Raw genomic sequence first — 14597 nt, 5'->3', positions numbered from 1 at the left:
GTAGACCATTTTCATAGCCAAGAAATTAACAGACCATGACACCCAGTGTTAGACAGTAAGCCAATAGAGAAACTGCGAAGCAGTTTTGGGGTAAATAAATTTATTTACACTTCAGCACAGCACCAAAAACTTCTGCATGTTTTTGTGAAGAGATTTTGTTACAAAAATAGATAATGTTTAATAATGTGCTTTAACGTCAACCTCAATGAAACCCACTTTCCAATTACATTCTATTGAATACTTGTGAAATTAATCATGTGTTTTGGGGTTTTATTTTTTTTCTTCTTTAACAGTATCTACCAAAATAAATAAATTGATGAATATGGTGATGAATGAGCTTTTTAATTTTTGTTGCTGCAGAACTGTAAAAATCTTGACTTATTTAAAAGCAAAGTTGGGGAAACAGATGTCTTTCTTGTGACAGCTCCCTTCAAAGCAGCAATGAAAAATGACTGGCCCCCGGTTCCTCAGCACAGCAACACAAAAGTCTAGCTGCACCATCTGTGTAGATTCAAGATGGTGGGGGGTGGATGTTGCAACCACTCCAAAAATATATGGTGTGTAAGACATCAACGCGTTTGATTTTTTTTCATATAAATTAACGGTATTATCCTCACTGGTAAGAAAATTGGCACAATATTCTACCTTAGCCTCTCCCTCATATTCTATCACTTTGTATTGCCCATGTGGTTTCACTCGAGGTAGGATTTCACAGGAACGCCGTCGACACAGATGCAAGTAAGACCCACTCCATCACCTTTAATATACTCAAACAAATAAATCTTTTGATAATAGTTTCTGAGTGTATCGGATGTGTTTGCTTGCTTTTCTATGTTGTTGGTAAGCTACAAACACAATTTACAGCAGCACAGTGGCCCACTGGTTAGTACTGTTGCAAGAAGGTCCTGGGTTCGAACCCCAGGCCATCCCAGGTCCTTTCTGTGTGGAGTTTGCATGTTTGCACTCTACAAACGCATATCAATAGCCCTGACAACGACTCCTAGAGGATAAATTCTGAGTCTCATCACCAGCCAGTCAGACTAGCTTGGTCTAGTCAGAAAGGCACGTACTGAGGAAGCCTCTTGGATGAGAGGCGAAACGTCTTCACGGATATATACCAAGTCCAGTTGCACTTGATTCAACTCCTTTGGAACAGTCGTTCTTCAGCAACGCCATTGGCTTCCTTTTAAATACCGTATTGACTTCAACATCCTGCTGCTCACCTTTAAAGCCCTTAATAACCTAGCTCCTTCATATCATTCGGAACTCCTTCATATCCACACGCCCTCCCACACTCTCAGATCCTCTTCTGCTCTCCAACTCACTACACCATCGGCCCGCTTGACTACCATGGGGTCAAGAGCCTTCAGTCGTTCTGCCCCCCGCCTAAGGAACTCTCTCCCACAAGACATTCACAACACTGACTCTCTTTCAAACGTCAAATCCCATCTCAAAATGCACCTTTTCAAACTGGCATATTCAGTCTGAGCCACACTTCGTTGAGTTTTGTGCAGATGATTTTATACTTATCTGTTTTATTAACTTTTTATATGCTGTCTGATACAGTGCTGCTTGTTTTTAACTGTGTTCTGTAAGGCAGTGTCTCCCAACCCAGTCCTCAAGGACCCCCCTGTCCTGCAGTTTTTCTTTGCAACCCTGAATAGGTACCCGTTTGTATTTATTCAGCCAATCAGCAATAAAGATTTTGCACACCTTGCATAATTAAGTACTATGAGATGATTGGTTGAGTAAGTACGAGCAGGGCTACCTATGCAGGGTTACAATGAAAATCTGCAGGATAGGGGGTCCTTGAGGACTGGGTTGGGAAACACTGCTGTAAGGTGTCCTTGAGTGCTCTGAAAGGCACCCACAAATAAAATGTATTATTATTATTATTGTTGTTTTTTTTTAAAAATCTTTATTATTGGTAGGCACGGTGGCACAGCAGTTAGCATGGTCGCCTCACAGCAAGAAGGTCCTGGGTTTGAGCCCCGGGGTACTCCAACCTGGGGGGTCATCCTGGGTCGTCCTCTGTGTGGAGTTTGCATGTTCTCCCCGTGTCTGCGTGGGTTTCCTCCGGATGCTCCGGATTCCTCCCACAGTCCAAAGACATGTAGGTCAGGTGAATAGGCAGTACTAAATTGAATGTGTGTGTGTCGGCCCTGTGATGGCCTGGCGGCCTGTCCAGGGTGTCTCCCCGCCTGCTGCCCAGTGACTGCTGGGATAGGCTCCATCATCCCTGCGACCCTGAGAGCAGGATAAGTGGTTTGGATAATGGATAGATAGATATTATTATCATTATCATTATTATTATTATTTTGCAATGTCAATGTTAAGCATTGAAACAGGATATCATGTAAATGATGTGCAATGTTAACGACTCAGTTGAAAATGTGCAGTCAATACTAGTCCTCCTGTTTCAAACCTCAGACATGACATCTATCACACTATGTGTCCTTGTTATTACAATTCCCTGGCTAACGTGCTACAACCGCATCCTGTACGCCTACCTCCAGCACACCACACCTGTCGGTATTGCTCCCCTCCACATGGTGAATTTTACAACCTGTTCTCTTTGCCATTACAACTTGCCGTCAGTCACATTTCTGTCTCGTCACTCTCTTAATCTCAATTAACAGAAAGTGACATTGTCCAACTGAGCAACATCTCTCTGAGACGTGACGCTTGTCGAAGAGCGTTCAACAGGAGGAGTGGTTGCGGTTGCCTGTTTCTTTATCTATCTTTCCTGCCTCCATCCTCTGCTTCTCTCTTGTAATGATGAAACAATATCTTATTGATTCATTCATAGCGACACCGCAAATTTCGCCCGAGGTTCGCTTTGGAGCAACTGTCGACTGTCTAACACGCCAATCTCCCCGAGTTAATGCTCGACTACTTTGTACATTAATCCAACAGTGGTTCCCCCTGCCAAAACACCTCTCATAAGTGATGTCAATCCCCCCAGCCCATGTTCTCTTGCTCTTTTCTTCCTCTTCCTCTCCTCTTTTAACCCTCCTCTTCTGTGTGCTGGGTCCTGAGGGGCACCGGGGAGAGAGGAGAGGAAAGGGGCAGAGTTGCTGTTGAGCGCGCAACTCAATTATACATCAAAGCATTTGTGTTAGGGATGCCAGGGATGGTACAAGGAGGTAGAAAGGGGTGGAGGGATGAGAAAAGACTTTGGCAGACATAGTTGTACAGTATCAATGCTGCACACTGACCATGGGGCACATGAACCATACTAAAGCAACAGAAAGGAGGTTTTGGACATGCTGGATCTGTCTGCTACTTGTCTAATAAAAAGGAATTAGCATGAGCACTTGGTCTCGGATGGCGTACTGCATCTTATGTTATACCAACACGGATCCACCAAAGGGTGTGCCTTTCTCCACAGTGTGTCATCGGAACACTACTTTGTTTTTATACATTTGGTTGGTTGTTGTTCTTTTTTTGAAACGCAAATAAATACAAATAAAACGTGGGGGGTGTGGCAATTTTATGAATAACTTGAAATGCAATGGGAATTTAGACCAATCTAAAAGGGAGTTATCGAATAATTTTGTTCTAAGACTTAAAGGACGTCAGAAAGATTTCACATCACAGTGTAATAGTGTAACAGTGTAAGCCCATGCAGTTACACTGTCCGGCAGTTCTGACAGTCATCCTGGCGTTCGCTCTCTTGGACAGTGATTTTTTTGTTGTTGATATTTTTGATATATGTGTTCTTGTGGTTTGGATACGTGTTTTTGTCTTCGTGTTGCACTGCTGTGGGCCGGGAGGAACGATATTTCGTTTTATTTCATGTGTGCAGGTGCATGGCAAATAAATGTTCAATAATGTTCAAATAAATGACAAATAAATGTTCTTGATTCCTGAATTTGAATGGAAAACAAAAACATCACACCAATCATCACATATCATAACACTGCCAAAAACAAGAAGGACAAGAGATCTGATGTTTTGGCCTTCTCGTCCTGCCAACTGTAAATGTCCATCTTTTGGCTGGTGCAGATACTGCAGACCATGTCCATATAAGAAAAAGAGGTGCCTGCACGTGTGTATCACCGCTACACCTTTCTGCTGCACGGTCCTTCTTCCTGTTAGATCAGTGGTTCTGTCAGGTCTATGGGAAGCCACAGCATGGCTGGTTTATCTCTAACAGGAGGTTTTTAGACCTGGCACGACACGTGAACGTAATTAACAACCTGGTGGAGTAGTATGGTGGGTCCCCGAGGACTGGATTGGAAAAACATTGAGTTAGGGAAAACCCCCTAAAGAGAAATGTGTCAGCTTCTTTTCCTTCTTCCGCCAGGAAACAAGACCACTGAGTATCAGACTGACTGGAATGACAACATGTGAATACGTTCTCTGCGGCAAAGATTCGACAACGGCAGGCAGCAACTTAAAACTCAAAACATCTGTTGGTCTCTTTAATTAGACAAAGAAATGTTAGCTGTGTTGTCATGTATGCATAATGTAAAATAACAAGAGATCTGAGGTGCAAATTGAAGAGCAAAGGGTGCAGCAGTAAAAGCAATTTCACAAATGAAGTGTTAACTATGACTGCTGGGATAGGCTCCAGTATCCCCGCAACCCTGTGTAGGATAAGCGGTTCGGATGATGGATGGATGGATGGATGGATGGATGGATGGATGGATGGATGGATGGAAGTGCTAACTATTCCCCACCTTTGCACCATGTTTGAGAGTGCACGGGGCCTGACAGTGTGTACTAACTGTCTTTCCTACAGGACACAGAAACAGTCTGTATGTGGAGAACAGGACAGGTCTGCACTCATTGTTCCTACAGAAGGCCTTTTCCTCTTCACTTCTCCACCATTCTCCTCAATAACGTACCATTTTTCTTAACCCCCCCGCCTCCACGTCTGTTGTGGAAGCGACAGCCAAAACAAATTTGAGCAAATTGGAAAGGCTATAAAGCTCTATTAAGGCAAATCTAGCCACGGTTGGAGGAGCAGAGGGAGATGAAAACAGAAGAGCGGGGATGGAGGTGGGGAAGGAGAAGAGGAGGAAAAACAGTAAGGTAACAGTCAGGCAGAAATGAGCACAACACCAAACGGAGCCCTGGTGAGTCTTTTAGATGTCGCAGCAACATGTTACAAGTTCTTTTCATCATCTTGTGCAACTTTACCTTTTACTGTTTTCATTCAGTCACTTCTCTTTTCTGCTGCTACATTTATTTCTTTTTTATTTATTTTACTTCTTTGCTCTTTTAATCTTGTTATTGTGTCCTATTATTATGTAAAGCACACCGAGCTGCACATGTGTATGAGAAACATGCTCTATAAATACAGCTGCCTTGCCTTGATGGTGCTCGCAATGGCGGCGGAGCGATCTCTATTTATTTATTTATTACTAAATAATCTGTTCCTTCTTTAGGCACAGGGGCTTGGTTACCATCACCGTGGTATTACAGTAGCTACTGTAAAATACAATCAGAATATGAGCACACACACACACACACACACACACACACACACACACACACACACACACACACACACACACACACACACACACACACAATAGCCTGCCGTGTTAGCAAAGCCTTGTTATGCTTCAGAACTGTGCGGGCAAGTTTGAGCGTGTCGGAGGAAAGAGGGCAACGCCATCGACAAGAAAGAAAGGGAGCGATGGAACGACAGGTTGATTTATTCAAAGAGTGAGGAGTGAGTGAATCAAACTTTAATGGCTTTTGGGAATGCAAGCCATCTCTCCCTCCCTTCAATCATTCCCCCTCACACTCAATCTTTCCTTGCGCTCCCCCCCCCAAACCCCACCCCAACCCCCTCTCTCTGCCCTCTCCCTTTCTCTCGCAAAATGCACCCATAGATGGTCACTCACAATCGCACGCCTGCCCGCTTTGACAGAAGCCTCTCCGCCCGCCTCCGCGTGCAACACAAACCAAGGTGCTCTTCATGCTCAGCGGAAGAAAGTAAACGACGGCAAGATAAAGAGAGGAAGAGCGGGGCTTTACCTTCTCAACTGGCAGCGCGCTTGATGTCTACACGGTATTTGTTGCGTTAGCCGCTGGACAGGAAAGGATGCTCGGCCGAAGTGTTCTGCAAGCCTGCCCTCCTCCCTGACAGCTCACTTTAACGGCCATGTGGGCCGAAGCCCTCACTAAGTAATGACAGCAGCGCTGCCCCTGACCGACAATTACAGCACGCATTTGTTTCGTCGCGCAAAAAGTTTAAAATGTGCAAATACTGCACACGCAGCTCAGACACGCACACACACACACACACACACACACACACACACACTGCATACATGTACATACATAGAAACACACACACACACGTATGTAATATGTGTGTGTTGTTGGCTGTGTTATTCTCTCTCTCTCTCACACACGAACACACATATTGCATATCTGTACATACATAGAAACACAAACACACACACACACACACACACACACAGGTATGCAATGTGTGTGTGTGGTTGGCTGTGTTATTCTCTCTCTCTCTCTCTCTCTCTCTCTCTCTCTCTCTCTCTCTCTCTCTCTCTCTCTCACACACACACACACACACACACACATTGCATATCTGTACATACATAGAAACACAAACTAAACACACACACACACACAGGTACGCAATGTGTGTGTGTTGTTGGCTGTGTTATTCTCTCTCTCTCTCTCTCTCTCTCACACACACACACACACACACACACACACATTGCATATCTGTACATACATAGAAACACAAACTAAACACACACACACACACAGGTACGCAATGTGTGTGTGTTGTTGGCTGTGTTATTCTCTCTCTCTCTCTTCTCTCTCTCTCTCTCTCACACACACACACACACACGCACGCACGCACGCACACAAACACACATTGCATAGCTGTACATGCATAAACACACACACACACACACACACACACACACACACACAAATACTGCATACCTGTACATACATAGAAACACACACACACAGAGGTATGCAATGTGTGTGTGTTGTTGGCTGTATTATTCTCTCTCTCACATACACACAGACACACACACGCGCACAATATCATGATGAGGGAACAGGCTGTTTGTCTGTTTCTCCGTATGGCATTGTGGCTGACTGCTGGTAAAACATGCGGCAGCTTGTAGACAAGTCTGACATTTATAAAAGTACCACGCACAAAGTAAAATAGTTAATTTTGCTGTGAGAGCAGTACGTGCTACTGATGAAGTTCTCATCAACACCGTCAGAAACATACATGAGCAGCTGGAGGGACACTGCAGAAAAATTAATGTGCTTTTATCACTGATTTCTTCAAAAACATTTCTAAAAATAATTATTTTTTTAAAAAAAAGGGGCACACCTTTTTGGGGGCACTTTTGTTTTGCTACAGCACTGCGGACTATTAGATACTGGAGAAGATTTCTGCATCCTTAAACCTCCATATGGGCTTTCCTTTTGTTTGTTATCAGCATACGAGCAATTTTCTATCCATCCATCCATCCATCCATCCATCCATCCATCCATCCATCCATTATCCAAACCGCGTATCCTGCTGTCAGGGTCACGGGGATGCTGGAGCCTATCCCAGCAGTCACTGGGCAGCAGGCGGGGAGACACCCTGGACAGACCGCCAGGCCATCACAGGCAGGGCACATACACAATGTAAATATCGCATTTACTTCAGAATGTTGAAAATTGAGGTATGTTATCTACTGAGGGGGAAAAAAAATCTTCTTAAATACCAAATTTATATAGCTAAACCATAATTCTGCTCATGCATCTCTGACTGTACCGAAATGTATAGCACGGGGCTCAAATAAGGTTTCTATATCTAATTAAAATGGTTATGGCGAGGTATGTTGAAAGAAAAAAAACATTTAATTTTATCTTAGATGTTCTTGACCATGGTAAAGAATTAGAATTAAAGGAAAAAGGCAAACACGACTGGAAATCTATCATTTACATCACGTACAATAAGAGTTTGAAAATTTGAGCATTCAAAACATACAAATATGTCCTCATAGTGAATTGAACAGAAGAAATGTAAATTCCTGATTTCATGTCATACTGTTAAAAAATAATGAATAAAAAAAATGGTTTGGATTTGGCGTGGAAATAATGCCAGAGGTGACCATAAATATTGACTCCAATTTAATCTTCTCCATCTGCTCATTTTCTCACTCTTTCTCCTTAAAAATCCCTCTATCACTCACTATGAGGCTCAGGGTCTTAGTGTCAGGCAGAATTTTCTTTGAGACCTGTGCCTGTCAACCAGCCAGCACTCACCCAAGCAACCAGCAGATTCAATTACACCACAGGAGAGACCAGGAGAGCCCATACCGAAATCATTACGGGCTAAATCCAATCTTGAGACAGGGCGTGTGCATGTGTGTGTGAGAGACAGAGTCCGCCCAAAAATCAAAAGATTTGTGTCTGTGCATCGGTGCAGGTGCAACGTGTGTGCGCGCAGGACAGTCGAGTTGTTAGTTATAGTCGAGTGAATTATTGTGTCATTTCAGCACAAATTTTAATACAAATGAAACTTGCTTCTTTGAAGTTCCCAAAGAACCTTGCATTTGCAAAGACATCAGCCCAGCCGCCACACAGCCAGCTACTTTAAAGCTGAAATATTTGCAGCTATCCGAGTAAACAAATTACTTTTGGGTAGCGTAACCTGCCAGGATATGGAGCAAGGGTCCATAAAAGAATATGGATTGAATATCAGCCTTGAAAAGAGAACACAAAGAGAGAAAAGAGGGGGATAACAGATTCGTCTGTGTTCTACCTGACAGCGGCAGAGGGCACATCAAAAAGCAGGTGCCTTTGTTTTGCTGCCAGAACCTACATCAAGCACTAAACAGCTCATTCACAGGCATAATAGGACCTCTCAAATACTCCCTGCCAATATCATCCCGCACTCCCACATCTGAGTACACGTGTATGTGTGTGTGTGTGTGTGGGGGGGGGGGTATGCGTGTGTAAAATGCTGCCATATTCTCTCCAACTAGTTCATCAATATTTGTCAGATGCAGCCTCATAGTCCAGGGTTTAAAGAAGCGGTCTTGTGTTTGGAAATGTCAAGGTTTGATCTCTGGATCAACACGGATGGACGGGGGAACGGGACTTAGTGGTGCTTTGTTTCTTACACTATGGTGCCATGCATTATGCAACACGCCATGGACTGCCACCCGTAGGGCACTGTGGCTGTACTCTGGCAGTCCCGATATGTGAATAGGGATAACTGCATGACATCATCTATCCGTCCATTATCCGAACCGCTTATCCTGCTCTCAGAGTCGCGGGGATGCTGGAGCCTATCCCAGCAGTCACTGGGTGGCAGGCGGGGAGACACCCTGGACGGGCCATCACACAGGGCCCACACACACACACACACACACACACACACACACTTATACCGAGGGACATTTTAATATGGCCGATTCTCCTGACCTACATGTCTTCGGGCTGTGGGAGGAAACCGGCGCCCTTGGAGGAAACCCACACAGACACAGGAAGAACATGCAAACTCCACACAGGACGACCTGGGACAACCCCCAAGGTTGGACTACGCCAGGGCTTGTACCCAGGACCTTCTTGCTGTGAGGCGACCACTGCATGATATAATTTTATTCAAAAAACAAGATGTTATTCCAAGTTGACAATATTAACACAAACAACAGACCTACACATATGTTATACAACATGTGCGAAAGATATATGCTTGTTTTTTTTTTTAATAGTGTACAAAAACAGGTAGTTTTTACACTGCTTGAATGGACCTGAGCTGTTCAACTAGTAATACATTGTAAATAATACAAAAAAAAGAAAAGGTTTCCTCCCACAGTCCAAAGACATGTAGGTCAGGTGAATCAGCCACACTAAATTGTCCCTAGGTGTGTACGCGTGTGTGTGTGTGTGTGTGTGTGTGTGTGTGTGTGTGTGTGTGTGTGTGTGTGTGTGTGTATATATGTCGGCCCTGTGATGGACTGGCGGCCTGTCCAAGGTGTCTCCCTGCCTGCCGCCCAATGACTGCTGGGATAGGTTCCAGCACCCCTGTGACCCTGAGAGCAGGATAAGCAGTTTGGATAATGGATGGATGGATGGATGGATAACTGCATGAATGTGAAGCAAGGCATTGCTCAAATGAAACGTGCATCCACAGCAAAAGTTTGACAAAATCATGAAAAGAAGAACTTTTATTCAAATTCTGGAGTATCTGCTGTTTCATCAAAATCAGTACTAGTTCCATTAATTTCAACATCCTATAAACAACATGTAACATTTAGATAACAGTCAGTATGGTGGCCCACACTGCATTTGCATGAACACAGTGTATTTAAGGAGTTGGAAACACAAACCTACAGGGTTTAGTCAACATGCCTCACATCCCCAAACACAGAAATGTCTCCTCACTCCTGCCTGAATGTCAAATATGTATGCCCAAACCTGATGACATGATGTGGCAAGGCAAAGATTTGAGCAGTGGGAGTGCGTTAGCTAAAAAAATGACCCTATTGATTAGTTAGAAATGTAGTAAAATCAGCAGGTCAACGGCTAAAAGGGCAGCACGGTGGCCCAGTGGTTAGCGCTGTCGTCTCACAGCAAGAAGGTCCTGGGTTTGAAAACTGGGGTTCTCCAACCAACCATCCCAGGTCGTCCTCTGTGTAGAGTTTGCATGTTCTCCCTGTGTCTGCGATGGGTTTTCTGCGGGTGCTCCGGTTTTCCCCCCACCATCAAAAAGACATGCATGTTAGGGTTTATACTCCTGTCTGTGCCCGACTGAGGCACGGCAAGACGAACTGGAGTTGATCCCCGGGTGCTGCACGGCAGCTGCTCACTGCTCCTAGCGACACAGCTAGGATGAGTTAAATGCAGAGAGTAATTTCCCTATGGGGATTAATAAACTACCTCAAAATCCCCACAAAAAAAAAAAAAAAAAAAAAAAAATTCACAAAAATGTAAGGTGGCACTGTGGGACATCAGCAAAAATAAAACATTATTTCGGCATACATTCCTAATCTAAAAATATAACATCACATCAGGTTTCATAAGTTTTCATCAAAATTATTCAACCTTAGATGATTCTTTATTTGTCTTTTCTTTTTTCTTTTTTAATGGAGGCTGAAATCTCATTGAAAGGCCTTGTTCTATATCATCAGCAGTGGTTCACCGGAGCTCAGGCTACAGAGGGACGTTGAGGTATGACTGGTAAAAAATAGAGCCCGAGAAGGTGATGTGCCCATCTGCCTGACAGAATGAGGGGACAGTAAACAGATAAGCTCAAAGTTCGGCCATCTATCACTTGGAGACTGCTGGACTCTGCACGTTTGCCAATGTACATTCAATCCATCCATACACTGGCACTACAAAAATGGTCTGAAGTTGGCTGCACAACCTGCTCTGCATCATTAACCGACTTATCAAAGGTTGGATTACGCTGCAATGCACATATCTAGGCTGGTGTGTACGTGTGCCGCAGTAAGAGGGTCACAAGAGGAGGGGATGTAGATATGAATAGATAACTGACACATCTTCACTCACCACAAACACCAAGTGCCACAGGTAGGCTCTACACGGTAGGCGCTACCAGGTAGATTACGGAATGACCACGCTGAGCTCAGTACAACTAGTGGCGAGCATGTTTAATGAATACAGGAAGTCCCTGAGTTACGAACGAGTTCGTTTTTGAGTCTGCTCTTATGTCGAGTTTGTATGTAAGTTGGAACAGTTACGTACAGTTCACATCTCGAGTCAATTAGTCAAATGTTTGTCTCAGTATACAGTATATATTTTACCTAAAACATAAATATAATAATGCAGTAATAATAATAAATCTAACTACAGTACAGTATTCATAATTGAGAGAGAGAATGTGTGTATAGGTATAAAAAACTTTCAAGAAGCTTTTCTTACACTTCAGACTCCCCACCTGCCACTGTCTCAGGAGCGGGTCGCGACTGCCGGACGCCAGCCATTTGACGCCAGAAATGACAGCCCGCTCGGGGCTCGCCTCCCCGCCTCACCGGGTAAGTGAGAAAACGATAAGAGCATTTCACCTCTTTCTGGACGCTTTATTATTCCCACCTTCGTTTCAGTTGTGATGGTTTTCCTTTTCTTCGATGCATCACCATCACTTGCATCAGATTTACGCCTTGAAGCCATGATTACGAGGGTAAACACACGATTTTTATCTTTTAAGTCAAAACACAACACACACAACGTTTACGCGATCCGACGTCAAATGGCGACGACGGCGTTGCATTGTTCTCCCTCCGGCCGACAAACCGCCTGAAACGCGCAGTGTTTTGAGCGTCGCGCAAAGTAGTCCGTCTGTTCATTAGTACAAACCACTGTGTGTAACTCGATTTTTTTTAAATTTTTTTTAAATAATAGGCTTTACGGAGGGCCTGTTCGTAAGTACAGGCGTTTGTAAATTGTGTGTTCGTAACCCGGGGACTCTCTGTATACTAAAGATGAACTGTATCAGCGTGATGAAGGCCATGGAGGAAACAACGTATCTATTTTGAAGACAACAGAGAGAGCAATTTGAATTAAACTGGTTTTCCTGAAGGTGGTGAAGACTGTTGCGATCGAGAGAAGGAAAAAAAAACAGTGAAAAAGGGAGAGAATGGGTTTTGTGGTCATGGGTGGTTTATCAATCAACAGGAGATTGCACACTCTGGACACAGTTAGGGAAGTCATTAGTGTTGGCATCTGATAGTGGCGGGGTGTTACTGACAGTGAGTCCCACTCCAACTGGGAGAGAGTAATGGTTCAGGGAAATGTAGGCTGGAGTGGTGAGGGTGGGAAGGTTTCTGTCACTTGCCGAACATACCGCTTTTCTTTAAGCCACAAAGTATCTCGTGGTCACTCGCAATCTAGAAATACTGTACACAGATGTGCAATCCCCACATCACATTCAGTGACTGTATCGAATGCATGTGCATGTGTTTATCATGTATGGAAGTCCATGTGAGGGGGATGCAAAAAAAAAAATAGCCTGTACTGCTCATCTACAGTACTCCTAGTACATTGTCATGCTTAGGAATTGGGAATAAACGCCTCTAAATATGTTGTGGTCTCACGCCATCATTCTATTCATTAATGGATTTGGGTTTTGGCCCATCTGTTCTTCTAGCAAAACATCATCTCAGGTGATACTCGTAGCTCTTTCTATCTGGTCTCTGCTGCTGGCTGGCTGACTGTGTGGATGCTGTAAATCTTGCCAGCTCATTAGCACTGACAGAGGGAATGCTAGCAGCCCACCTGCTCCCCTTCACACCTCTTTATGCCTTCACAAATTAAAACCACAACTACACACACTCTCCCCTACCAGTGCTCACTACCCGCTGCAAACCTCACCTCACTATTCACATAGCGTCATCTGCTCACTACCACGCTGTTACCTCGCCCTCTCAGTATCCACCTTCCCAAAACTGCTCTCCCTCAACAATTTTCTGGAACCATGTTGCTCAATTTATTACAACTTATTACTTATCTAGCTCTGTGTCAGGGTGCCAGAGTTACATTTTATGGGAGAGTTTGCCTCTCTTTTGCCACTGGTGTTTCACGTTCTGTTTCACTTTCTCTCTCTCTCTCTCTCTCTCTCTCTCTCTCTCTCTCTCTCTCTCTCTCTCTCTCTCTCTCTCTCTCTCTCTCTCTCTCTCTCTCTCTCTCTCTCTCTCTCTCTCTCTCTCTCTCTCTCTCTCTCTCTCTCTCTCTCTCTCTCTCTCTCTCTCTCTCTCTCTCTCTCTCTCTCTCTCTCTCTCTCTCTCTCTCTCTCTCTCTCCCCCTCTCTCCAGTATTTCCACCATTTCTTACTCCGGCAAAGTTGTGCCATGGTAATGGCACTGAAACCCCTGACTGGTCAGTCACTGTGGCATGTCCAGTAAATGACAACCAGAAGAGTGATGTTGCAGGGTGTTTGGCTTTTCCTGCCAGAGGTCAGTTATGGTCCTGGAGGTAATGATGCAGGGAAAAATAAAGAGACAGAAGGTTGTGGAGATCAGAGTAAGTTAGAAGGAAGAGGTTGGGGGAGTGGAGACAGGATAGGATAAGGAAGGAACAGGCTGAACAGGCTCCCAAAAGAACCTTTTGAAAACTCCCCCAAGGCCTGGTGGGAGGACTTCAATGAACAGCTCTCACAGCACAATCTGGACGATGTGCTGAATTGTTGTCTGTATCTCTGACTCTGTATTAAGTTATGTCAGGCATCAATAATCGGGTGAGCAACTAAATTTTTTTTAGAAAGAATTGTGAAGAGCATATCACCAGGTAATCAGACTGGATTATTGCAGTGCAGCAATTGTTGATTCAGTTCTACTTTGCAATAATTCAGTCTGTCCTCTGCACATCCATCACTGTCTGCTTTGGTTTGGTCACTAAACAGGATAGGGACCGACTACAATGGACAGTTAGGTCTGCAGAGAAAATCACTGATGTCAACCTGCCCTCCATTCAGGCCTTATACACCTCCAGACTCAGGAAACGGGCAGGCAACATCCCTGCAGACCCATTACACCTTGGTCACAACCTGTTTCGACTCCTCCCCTCTGGTAGGCACTACAGAGCACTGTACTCCAAAACAACCAGACATAACAGTTTCTTTCTGCTGG

At 44.3% G+C, this 14597-nt stretch overlaps 1 protein-coding gene across 1 annotated transcript in view; it reads right to left on the bottom strand.

The window, feature by feature from the left end:
- Positions 1 to 14597, bottom strand: part of cdh23 (cadherin-related 23) — a 330925-nt gene that overhangs the window by 225131 nt on the left and 91197 nt on the right. The gene's annotated exons all lie outside the window — the stretch shown is intronic.

This window comes from Lampris incognitus, chromosome 13, assembly GCF_029633865.1.
Source record: "Lampris incognitus isolate fLamInc1 chromosome 13, fLamInc1.hap2, whole genome shotgun sequence".
NCBI classification, from domain to species: Eukaryota; Metazoa; Chordata; class Actinopteri; order Lampriformes; family Lampridae; genus Lampris; species Lampris incognitus.
Note: the sequence above shows the minus strand (reverse complement) of the source record. Positions and strands in the feature narration are given on the sequence as shown.